This window comes from Aethalodelphis obliquidens, unplaced genomic scaffold (genome assembly GCF_003676395.1).
Source record: "Aethalodelphis obliquidens isolate GAN/ISIS:26980383/991018 unplaced genomic scaffold, ASM367639v1 scaffold83, whole genome shotgun sequence".
Classification (NCBI taxonomy): Eukaryota; Metazoa; Chordata; class Mammalia; order Artiodactyla; family Delphinidae; genus Aethalodelphis; species Aethalodelphis obliquidens.
In genome coordinates, this window is record NW_020838027.1 from 6,504,535 (window position 1) to 6,515,701 (window position 11,167).

Sequence of the window (11,167 nt, forward strand, 5' to 3'; positions counted from 1 at the left end):
TACCTTGCTCCTTCATCTGCTGTGTGTTTTTCTGTCTTCTCATTTTGCTTATCTTACTGTGTTTGGGGTCTCTTTTTCGCAGGCTGCAGGTTCGTAGTTCCCATTGTTTTTGGTGTCTGTCCCCAGTGGCTAAAGTTGGTTCAGTGAGTTGTGTAGGCTTCCTAGTGGAGGGGACTAATGCCTGTGTTCTGGTGGTTGAGGCTGGATCTTGTCTCTCTAGTGGGCAGGTCCAAGTCTGGTGGTGTGTTTTGGGGTGTCTGTGGCCTTATTATGATTTTAGGCAGCCTCTCCGCTAATGGGTGGGGTTGTGTTCCTGTCTTGCTAGTTGTTTGGCATAGGGTGTCCAGCACTGGAGCTTGCTGGTCGGTGAGTGAAGCTGGGTGTTGGTGTTGAGATGGAGATCTCTGGGAAATTTTCACCGTTTGGTATTACGGTGGAGCTGGGAAATCTCTGGTGGACCAATGTCCTGAAGTTGGCTCTCCCACGTCAGATGCACAGCCCTGACGCCTGGCTGCAGCACCAAGAGCCTTTCATCCACACCGCTCAGAATAAAAGGGAGAAAAAGTAGAAAGAAAGAAAGAAAGAAAGAGTATAAAATAAAATAAAGTAAGATAAAGTAGAATAAAGTTATTATAAAAAATAATTATTAAGAAAAAAGTTTTTTTAAAAAGTAAAAAAAAACAACAAACAAAAACGGACGGACAGAACCCTAGCAAATGGTGAAAGCAAAACTATACAGAGAAAATCTCACCCAGAAGCATACACATACACACTCACAAAAAGAGGAAAAGGGGAAAAAATAATATATCTTGCTCTCAAAGCCCACCTCCTCAATTTGGGATGATTCGTTGTGTATTTATGTATTCCACAGATGCAGGTACATCAAGTTGATTGTGGAGATTTAATCCTCTGCTCCTGAGGCTGCTGGGAGAGATTTCCCTTTCTCTTCTTTGTTAGCACAGCTCCCGGGGTTAGCTTTGGATCTGGACCCGCCTCTGCGTGTGGGTCGCCGGAGGGCGTCTGTTCTTTGCTCAGACAGGACGGGGTTAAAGGAGCCGCTGATTCGGGGGCTCTGGCTCACTGAGGCCGGTGGGGAGGGAGGGGCATGGAGGGCGGGGCGAGCCTGAGGCGGCAGAGGCCGGCGTGACGTTGCGCCGGCGTGACGTTGCGCCGGCGTGACGTTGCACCAGCCTGAGGCGCGCCGTGCGTTCTCCCGGGGAAGTTGTCCCTGGATCCCGGGACCCTGGCAGTGGCGGCCTGCACAGGCTCCCCGGAAGGGGGGTGTGGAGAGTGACCTGTGCTCGCACACAGGCTTCTTGGTGGCGGCAGCAGCCCTAGCTTCTCATGCCCGTCTCTGGGGTCCGCACTTTTAGCCGCGGCTCGCGCCTGTCTCTGGAGCTCCTTTAAGCGGCGCCCTGAATCCCCTCTCCTCGCGCACCAGGAAACAAAGAGGGAAGAAAAAGTCTCTTGCCTCTTCGGCAGCTCCAGACTTTCCCGCACTCCCTCCCGGCCAGCCGTGGCGCACTAACCCCCTGCAGGCTGTGTTCACGCCGCCAACCCCAGTCCTCTCCCTGCGCTCCGACCGAAGCCCGAGCCTCAGCTCCCAGCCCCGCCCGCCCCGGCGGGTGAGCAGACAAGCCTCTCGGGCTGGTGAGTGCTGGTCGGCACCGATCCTCTGTGCGGGAAACTCTCTGCTCTGCCCTCCGCACCCCTGTTGCTGTGCTGTCCTCCGCGGCTCCGAAGCTCCCCGACTCCGTCACCCGCAGTCTCCGCCCGCGAAGGGGCTTCTAGTGTGTGGAAACCTTTCCTCCTTCACAGCTCCCTCCCGCTGGTGCAGGTACCGTCCCTATTCTTTTGTCTCTGTTTATTCTTTTTTCTTTTGCCCTACCCAGTTACGTGGGGGAGTTTCTTGCCTTTTGGAGGGCTGAGGTCTTCTGCCAGCGTTCAGTAGGTGTTCTATAGGAGCAGTTCCACGTGTAGATGTATTTCTGATGTATCTGTGGGGAAGAAGGTGATCTCCGCGTCTTACTCTTCCATCTTCCTCAACTCCCCCCTAAATTTAAAAAAGAGAAGCAGCAGAAAATAGAGGGAAAAAATCCCCAGCTCATTTAAAAAGCCTAGTACAATATTAATTTTACTTTTTTATGGAGTTATAAACTTGCATAGAGTAAATTTCACAAATGTTAAGTGTACAACTAAAGAACGGATACATAACTATATACCCATATATGTATTTGCTAGATAAAGAATATTTTCTACGCCAGAGAAGGCACTCTCATGCCTGCTTTCCCTGCCTACCACTATATGTACCGACCTTTTATCACCATAGATTAGTTCTTCCTGTGGTTGAGCAGTTTGAACAGTGAGAATTTCTTTTGGCCTGGCTTCTTTTACAAAATAGTATGTCTGTGAAATTCAAATAAGTTACTACATGTAGCAGTTTTTAAAAAAAATTGCTATCTAGTATTCTAATGCAAGTCTCTATCGCTATTTATTTGCATTTTGGACATTGAATTATTTCTAGTTTTTTGCTATTATAAGTAGAACTGGTGTCAGAGCTGTATAATAGGGAAGAAAAAATGAGTTTATCTACCGAAATACATATAAAAAGATATTCATATCAGCCACTATTACCCAAAATTGATGAAAGTTTTTCTTAGGAGTATACTCTTTGGAATATTCTGGGTTATAGGGTATAATATGTGTATATTTTGTAGATTTCAACAAATGAATTTTTTTAAGTGGCTTACCAATTTCTACAGCTACTGGCATGCTATTGTTGGGTCATTTATGTTCATTCTATTGGAAATTGTTCTCTTACAAGTGTCCAACTAATTTTTGACAAGGGTGCCATGAACACTCAATTAGGAAGCAATTGTCTCTTCAATAAATGCTGTTGGTAAAACTTGATATTCACAAGCAAATCATCCTGAATAAAACAGGACCCCGATATTATATCCTTATACTAAAATTAACTACAAATGGATTAAAGGCTTACATATAAGACCTGAAACTGTAAAAATCCTTGAGGAAAATATAGTGAAAATGTTCATAGACTCTGGTCTTGACACCAATTTTTGGCTGTGACACTAAATGCACAAACAACAAAAAGCAAAAATAAACAAGTGAACTATATAACACTAAAATGTTTCTGCACAACAAACAGTCTACAAAATGAAAAGGCAACCTATGGAGTGGGAGAAAATATTTGCAAATCATCTATCTGGTAAGGGGTTAGAATCTAAATTATACTAAAAACTCGTACAATTTAATAGCCCAAAAAAAATCCAATTAAAAAATGGGCAAAGGAGTTGAATTGTCATTTTTCCAAAGAAGACATACAACTGGCCAAGAGGTGTTAGGTTGGCAAAACGTTCATCTGGGTTTTTCCATAAGACGTTACAAAAACCCAAATGAACTTTCTGGCCAACCCAATACATGAAAAGATACTATCACTAATCATCAGGGAGATTCAAATCAAAACCACAATGAGACATCACCTCACACCTGTTAGAGTGGCTATCATCAAAAAGACAAGAGACAACAAGTTTTAGTGAGGCTGAGAAGAAAAGGGAGCCCTTGTGCACTGTTGGTTGGAATGCACATTGATGCAGCCATTATGGAGAGTATGGAGGTTCCTCAAAAAAATAAAAATAGAACCACCATATGATTCAGCAATCCAGCTTCTGGGTGTATATCCAAAGGAAATGAAATCAGTATCTCAAAGAGATGTCTTCACTCCTATGTTCATTGCAGCATTATTCACAATGGCCAAGATATGGAAACTACAATTAAAGTGTTCATCAACAGGTGAATGGATAAGAGAATAGAATGTACATGTATATGATGGAATATAATTCAGGCATAAAAAAGGTGGAAATCCCGCCATTTGTGACAACATGAAAGGACCTTGAGGGCATTATGGTAATTGAAATAAGCCAGGCAGAGAAAGACAACTACTTTATGATATCTCTTATTTGTGGAATCTAAAAAAAGTTAAACTCTTAAAAATAGAGTTAATGATGGTTCCCAGGGGCTGGGGGAGTGGAAGAATGGAGAAATGGTGGTGAAAGGGTACAAACCCCCAGCTATAAGATGAATAAGTTCTGGGAATTTAATGTCAACATGGTGTCTGTAGTTAACAACACTATATCATGTACTTGAAAGTTGCCCTTACACACTAGATCTTAAATGTTCTCAACACAAGAAGAAAGAAAAGGTAACTATGTGAGGTGGTGGAAGCCTTTACTAAACTTATTGTAATCATTTCAAAATATGTACATGTATCAAAGCATTATGTTGTATACCTTACATATACACAATGCTATATGTTAATTATATCTCAACAAATCTGGAAAAAAATTCTAAAGAAAATAAAATATAAAGAGGTTCTATTTTTTAAAAACCTTTTTATTTATTAATTATTATTATTATTATTTTTTTGTGGTACGCGGGCCTCTCACTGTTGGGGCCTCTCCCGTTGCGGAGCACAGGCTCCGGACGCGCAGGCTTAGCGGCCATGGCTCACAGGCCCAGCTGCTCCGCGGCATGTGGGATCCTCCTGGACGGGATCCTTGTTTACAATAAGAGAGATGAAACAAGAAGGCAGAGTGCCACCTGGATTGACCCCAGCTGATGATGTACTTGTCTAGGTGACTCAAATTTTTTTTGCCACCCTGTGCATGTTAGGGAGTGACTGTGAATGTTGATTTGGGGGTTACAAATAAATTTAAGCAAATAGGCAAATTCACAGATATTGGAGTCCATGAATGAGGAGGATCTACTGTACTTGCTAAAAGTTGTATATTCTTTTTTTTTTTTTTTTTGGTACGCGGGTCTCTCACTGTTGTGGCCTCTTCCGTTGTGGAGCACAGGCTCCGGATGTGCAGGCTCAGCGGCCATGGCTCACGGGCCTAGCCGCTCCGCGGCATGTGGGATCCTCCCGGACCGGGGCACGAACCCGTGTCCCCTGCATTGGCAGGTGGACTCTCAACCACTGCGCCACCAGGGAAGCCCAATATCTTTTATTATTTTTTAACATCTTTATTGGAGTATAATTGCTTTACAATGGTGTGTTAGTTTCTGCTTTATAACAAAGTGAATCAGCTATACATATACATATATCCCTATATCTCTTCCCTCTTGTGTCTCCCTCCCTCCCACCCTCCCTATCCCATCCTTCTAGGTGGTCACAAAGCACTGAGCTGATCTCCCTGTGCTCTGTGGCTGCATCCCACTAGCTATTGATTTTACATTTGGTAGTGCATATATGTCCTATACCATTTCCTATACTACTTTAACTTCTTTGTTCCTGTATTTGTTCTTTGTTCTTATTTGTTCTTTGTTCTCCTTAATTACTTATATTTATATTTTGAATCATTAAATGAAACTCCAGATTTAAAATCCCCGGTTTGTTAAAAGAATAAAGGCAAATGCTATATTGCTTTTTTAAAGCCTCCTCACTTAGGATTATTTAAATTGCATTTTTCCTGATTTTTTCCTACACAAGGGGTTATAAACAGACTTTATATGAAAAAGAATAGAAAATTGAACAGAGTTCTGCATAAGGAGGAAAGAGCTTTATTAGGAGGAGAAAGATGTGCTGGAGCCAATGAGTGTTGTTTTAACCCAAAAACGTGAACCTTTCTGTGTGAAGATGTCAACACAAAACAAAACAACACAATCATGTAGATTTTATTGCAGTGTAGTTATTAGCAAAGATAAGAGTAAAATAGTCTGAACACTTTTTCTTTGTTTCAGCTTTTAAACATTAGTTCTTACCTTGATAAGTTAAAAAAAAAACTTAGAGAATTTTAATATCTGAGACTCAGCCAAAAATAAAGCCAATAAAGGCACATAGGCATCTTCATTTCCTGTTTACATCCCTTAGAATCAGGAAGTCATTCTGATTCTCAACAGATAATTTCCTTTCGGTTGCATTTGCTTAAAGGTTATTATTCTTCTCTAATGTTCCATAAAGTATTCCCCGATGGTCCAGTCCATAATGACCCTTGCCTTTTCCACCTGGGATTTTATTTCCTCAGTTGGACGAGAAGCAGTATTTAGACCTCATATTTCTTATTCAATCCTGCACTGGGCACATTTTTTGTTCTTAGGCAGTGTCCTGGTATCAGAGATTTCTCTTGGCTGTTCTGTTGAGAAATAGGGGGTTTGTGGACCTTGAGAGGAAACACACACTCATGCAGATGGAGATGAGGCATGAGGGCTCCGGACATGGTACATAAGAAGTCTTGGGAGCTGGCAAAGACTGTGGAACCACATTAGCATCTTGTCAGTGGGTCTGCACTGGTCAGTCACCTTAGAGAAGGTTGAGTTCAGACCAGGAATTGAGATCATTGTGTGTACGGGGGAGTGGTGGTGGGACAGTGTTCCCTGTGGCAGGGAAAATCTGTCCTTTTTTTTGGTTTTTCAATTTAGACATTGTTCTGCTGAGTAAGACTGGCTCTAGGGCTGTGAAGTCTAGGGAAATAGTTTCTTCATTTTGTGAATGGATATGGTTCCGATGCAGTGAGAGGGACATTCTGAATATGTGTAGTAAAATCTACCCTCAGAGGCCCTGGGGCTGGAGCTCACAGTACGTTTTGGGCCTTCACAGAGAGCCCTAAATCAGGAAGCTTTAGGGAAAGAGACGGGCTCTCCTGGGAGTGCAGAGACGGGAGACCCAGGCTCCTCTAACTCTTAGGTCTCCTGTTGCCATCCCAGCAGCCCCTACTGCCCAGCTAAGCAGAGGAAAGTGAGTCCTCTACTTCGGGGTGGCCTTGAGGCTAGGGAGGCACAGGGTGAAGGCAGCATGGGGGGGTCAGGGCTGAGGTATCCAAGTATGGGCCCCAGCAGTGGAAGTAGCCACTGAGCGGCCAGCTAGCAGGCCTGCCAGCCTCTCACTACCAGCCCTAGGAGAGCCCTGACCCCAGACCCAGGAGAGGGAGAAGCAGTTCTCCTTGAAAGAATGAAAAAATGCAAACTAGCAGCAGAAGGGCTGGGTGACAAATGAGCTGGGCATGGGTGAGGGAGAGAATGAGGAGTTGAGATCCGTGCCAGGCTGGAACACAGGCCCGGGCAGGCAGCAAGGCAGGCAGCACTGTGGGCACCGGAAAGGGCCTGGAGCTGGGGCTCAGCAAGCCAGCTTTCAGTGCCACACCAGCTGCTCACAAGCTGTTTGACCTTGGCCAAGCTAATCTGATTGTCTAATATTTTGGGTTCAGTGGAGCTGTGGTGGAAGTGAAGCTCCCTGAGATTACTTGTTTCTATCTAGCAGTTATAGGACGAGGCTTGGCCAATCCCCAGCCAGACCTTCATGAGTCCTATTGTGCCGGAAGCTGTGACTTCATCAGCCGTGTCACCTAGGAGGTGAGAGAGCTGGGCAGAGAATTCCGCGTCCTCAGACCTCCATGGCAGAAGTTGTACCAGGGGCCAGCTTATTCCCAAATGGTGTTCCTTGGCTCTATGCCTTGTTTGCTATGCTCTTTGTATTTTTTCTCTTTGTCATGTTTTCTTCCTTTTTATTTGAGATAGACCAACATGTAAAGAAATGTAAGTACCATGGTGGGCTGTAGGACACAGGCCAACCATAATGAGGGAACGTGTGTATGGAGCGAGGAGAAGGTGTTATTACTACATGTTATATTTTATATAATATATAACATATGTTATATTATATATAATATGTTACATATGTTATATATGTATAATATATTATATGATATATGTTATATATAATATGTTATAATGCGGGGAACACGAGGAAAAATGTCTAGTCTTCTCTGATCCCCAAGGTCTCAATGACCCAGGGCTAAAGGTCTTAGAATTATAATCTTATATGTGATAGAAGTACTTGGGTAACACGGGTCAGGACTGGGCTAAGAAGTCCATTCCTGGTGTACCTGTGGAGTATGAGGAAATATCAGGGGCCCTGTCTGAGCCTACATAATGCCCAGGCTTAAGGATCTAAGGAACCCTGTGGAACCTGGGGATATATGGAGTTTCCAGATGACCTCTGACCCAGTGTGCTTTGTCTTAGTGTTGCTCCGATGCAGGTATTCTCTGCATAATGCTGTCCATAAGGATAAAGAAAACAATGGCATAAAGATGGATCATCTGGGAAGACCAGGTGTGTATTCTTTGCCCTTCACCTTTGGGTTCACATGGCCATAAGCTGACAGCTCTATAGTTACTCCCACAGTTCACGTGCTAGATATCCGAGAATCCCGAACTCAAATCTGGGCTCAGTGAGACATCCCCCTCGTGTTCTGTTCAGCCTAAGCCTTCTGAGTCTTCTCTCTAGCGAGAACACTTTTCAAGCAGATGTCTGCTTCTGAGCTCTCATTGACTCCTCATTACCTTCATAATAAACATAGGTTTATGATGTAGGGACTCCTGTATGTGGAAAGGTTTCTCCTTCTCATCTATCTATGCTTGTGATGTTCCTCTTCTTATCAAGGTTCTCCCTCTCGAGTGACTCAGGGATTAAGCTACCCTTTTTTTTTTTCCATGCTGGACAGTGAAGAAGTGCCTCTTCTCCAGGCACTTGTTACAAAGTTGTCATTGCGACAGGGATAAGTGATGGGATAGATCATCATACAAACACCCTGGGGAGGCTGAGAGTCCATGTTTCTAGGGGACATTCTGACCACCTGTTGGCCCTAATTCCTGCAGATTTTGTATGTCAGGTGACTTGCCTCTCCAGGTAAGGGCAGTTCCTTTCTTCTTCGTGCTGTTCTATGGCTCCCTTGTGACATCACTGGGAGGGGACTCCTTCGGTTCTCTGAATCAACCCTGTCACTCCTTCAATATGAACGTCAGATGTCCTACAGATAGTCTGACCAGGTTTCCCTCTCACAAAATTAAAATGCCTGGTCTGTAAAAGGTTATTTTACAGGGTTTCTCTGAGGTAAAATAAAGTAGAACATGGTTTTAATTGTAAGCAACAGAGCGTCTAACCCAACACTGCCATTATATAAATGAGAATATATACTTTATTGTTGTAGTTGGAAAAGTTTAAGTCAATTGGCCCAAACTTCGCATGAAGTCACTGTAACTCACAATCATCTGTATAAATGTCTCCATTTCCCTATTGCACGTTGCACTTCACTTCTGCCACTGTCCTTGAGACCCTTGTCTGCCTTAGAGTTCGAAGTCAGAGCACAATTCCCCAAGTGATGATTTCAAAGAAGTCAAATTAGTGGCTTTGTCTGAAACTGTTCCTTTTCCAGCAATGAGTGAAGTGGGTATCTCCTTCGTGGAGGGGTACAGGTTTGTCACCTAGGCCTCTCTAAGTGACCAAGGAGAGAGTACAGCTATCCTTTCTGAGAGTAGAAAATCTGAGTGGGTTCCTATCTCTCTCATACATCGACTTTGCCCTTTTCAAGGCATTTCTGTGTCCTCACAGAGGCTGGCTAGATCTCGGTTTCTGTGGTTACCTCCCTTCCACCCCTGTTCTCAGTCACTGATGTGGTGTTTCTATGACCATATTTCTCAAACTTGAATATTAGTTCCATGCACGGTCAAACGATTTTTGCACTAATTCTGCATGTGAACCAAAGTATAGAGTGTCTGGTGAAATGCCAGAATATGAACATTTTGTGACATTTCTTACATTACGAGGGCCATTGCCCCTAATATACTAGATTGACCTTCCTTACAGATACATAGTTTCTTGGGTTAGATGGGGGAGAACGTTAATCCAGATTTCTTTAGAAACTCATAGGACCTTAGAGATAGAAGCACGAGAGCTTCAGCCATAATATTTTTTAATTAGCAGATTAGAAAGCTGTTGTTTTCTTTTTTCTGTGTAAGGTGAAAAGTTGTAAGCCTTCTGGTGAAGACTGACTTTTTTTTATAGCTCATGTAGCAACTCCCTTATATAACAAGCATTATAAAGTTTGGGATTATCTGCGTAGATATTTCAGAAATCAGGACAAGTCACAAAGAAAAGGTTGGTCTGTCACTGAGGACTGACTGTTTTGGAGCTGTGATTTCCTCCTTCCCATTTCTTGTATATTCACCTTGAGAAATAGTAATCTCTTGTTACAGGTTTTCCCCAGACTATGGGCCAAGAGTCATAAAGTCCTGTCGTGGCAGGATGGTTCTGAGTGTCTGATGACATACAGAAATTTTTACAGTCTGCATCTCTTCCATTATTCCTGCTCTCTAAAATGAGTGTTCTCATTCTTCCGGGTCACAGGTAGAATCCAACACTTTTCTTCTTGTTTCAGGCTGTCCCCTGGAGTCACCAAGGACAGAAGTTCTTGGAGGGCAGGAAGATGAGATGAGAGAAGATGCCCCACTATTCATGAGGGTAGCAAGAGAGCCCAGGGATTCTGAGGCTGAGATCTGTGCCCCTGGGCCATCAGTTTGAGAGTGGCTAAGCCTACAAGGAGTCCTGTGACATCTTATCTCAGATGGGGGAGGTCTTCTGAGACCCTCATTATCTGTGTTTATACTGGAAAAAAAGATAATAAATATTCTGAGACTCTCAGAAAAGTTCTGTGCTACCAGGAATTTTTTGTTGAACTGATAGCTTCTTACACTCAACTGTTTTTACTCAACTTAAATCTCAAGAGAATTTCCTATTTCCAGGTGAAATCCTAGGTGAGTGACTTACATTATCTTATTCTCCTAAAGCAACATATAGAGTCATTCTTGCAGGGGAAGAAAAACTCATGGTCCTTATAAGACTAAGCGGTCACTTAATCCAGGACCATAGCTGAGACTTTTCTCTCTCCATCTAAGATGATCATGTAGCAAACTCATCTGAACATTCTGAAATGTTCTGTCCACATTGCGCTGTTTTCTTATATCAGCGCCATGCTTCTCTCCCATCTTGGAATGGAACATGGTTTCACAGAGACAGATGCCCAGAGAAGGAATTTCTATAGATTTTCTTTTTCTACCCAAAGCTTCATGGCCCCCAAACATTTCTTCTTTATTATCAAGTGAAACTAATTTTTATCGCTCCTCTCCCACATCAGGTTTTCTTTTCATGTAAGTTCCTAGATATAATTCTCCCTCAGCTTTACCTATCATGTTTACCTGTTTACCTCTGTTCACCTCTCTTGACCAAGTGCAGTACATTCATCCAGATGGGTCTTTAAGGCATCTACTTGGAATCTCTAGTTGGAGAAGCATATAAGGAACTGGAGGAGGGTGG

The 11,167-nt window shown here is 43.3% G+C and overlaps 1 long non-coding RNA gene across 3 annotated transcripts; it reads left to right on the plus strand.

Annotated features, from left to right (window-relative positions):
• Positions 1-1,598: 1,598 nt before the first annotated feature.
• On the plus strand, positions 1,599-10,500 carry LOC113612867 (uncharacterized). 3 transcript variants are annotated; one of them, XR_003430001.1, is made up of 4 exons: positions 1,599-1,650; positions 7,277-7,368; positions 8,039-8,128; positions 10,233-10,500. It is a non-coding gene; the product is annotated as an uncharacterized LOC113612867 (long non-coding RNA). The 3 variants fall into 3 exon arrangements; XR_003429999.1 differs by having other exon boundaries at positions 1,601-1,650; positions 7,274-7,368; XR_003430000.1 differs by lacking the exon at positions 1,599-1,650 and adding an exon at positions 1,788-1,837 and having other exon boundaries at positions 7,274-7,368.
• The last annotated feature ends 667 nt before the right edge of the window (positions 10,501-11,167 follow it).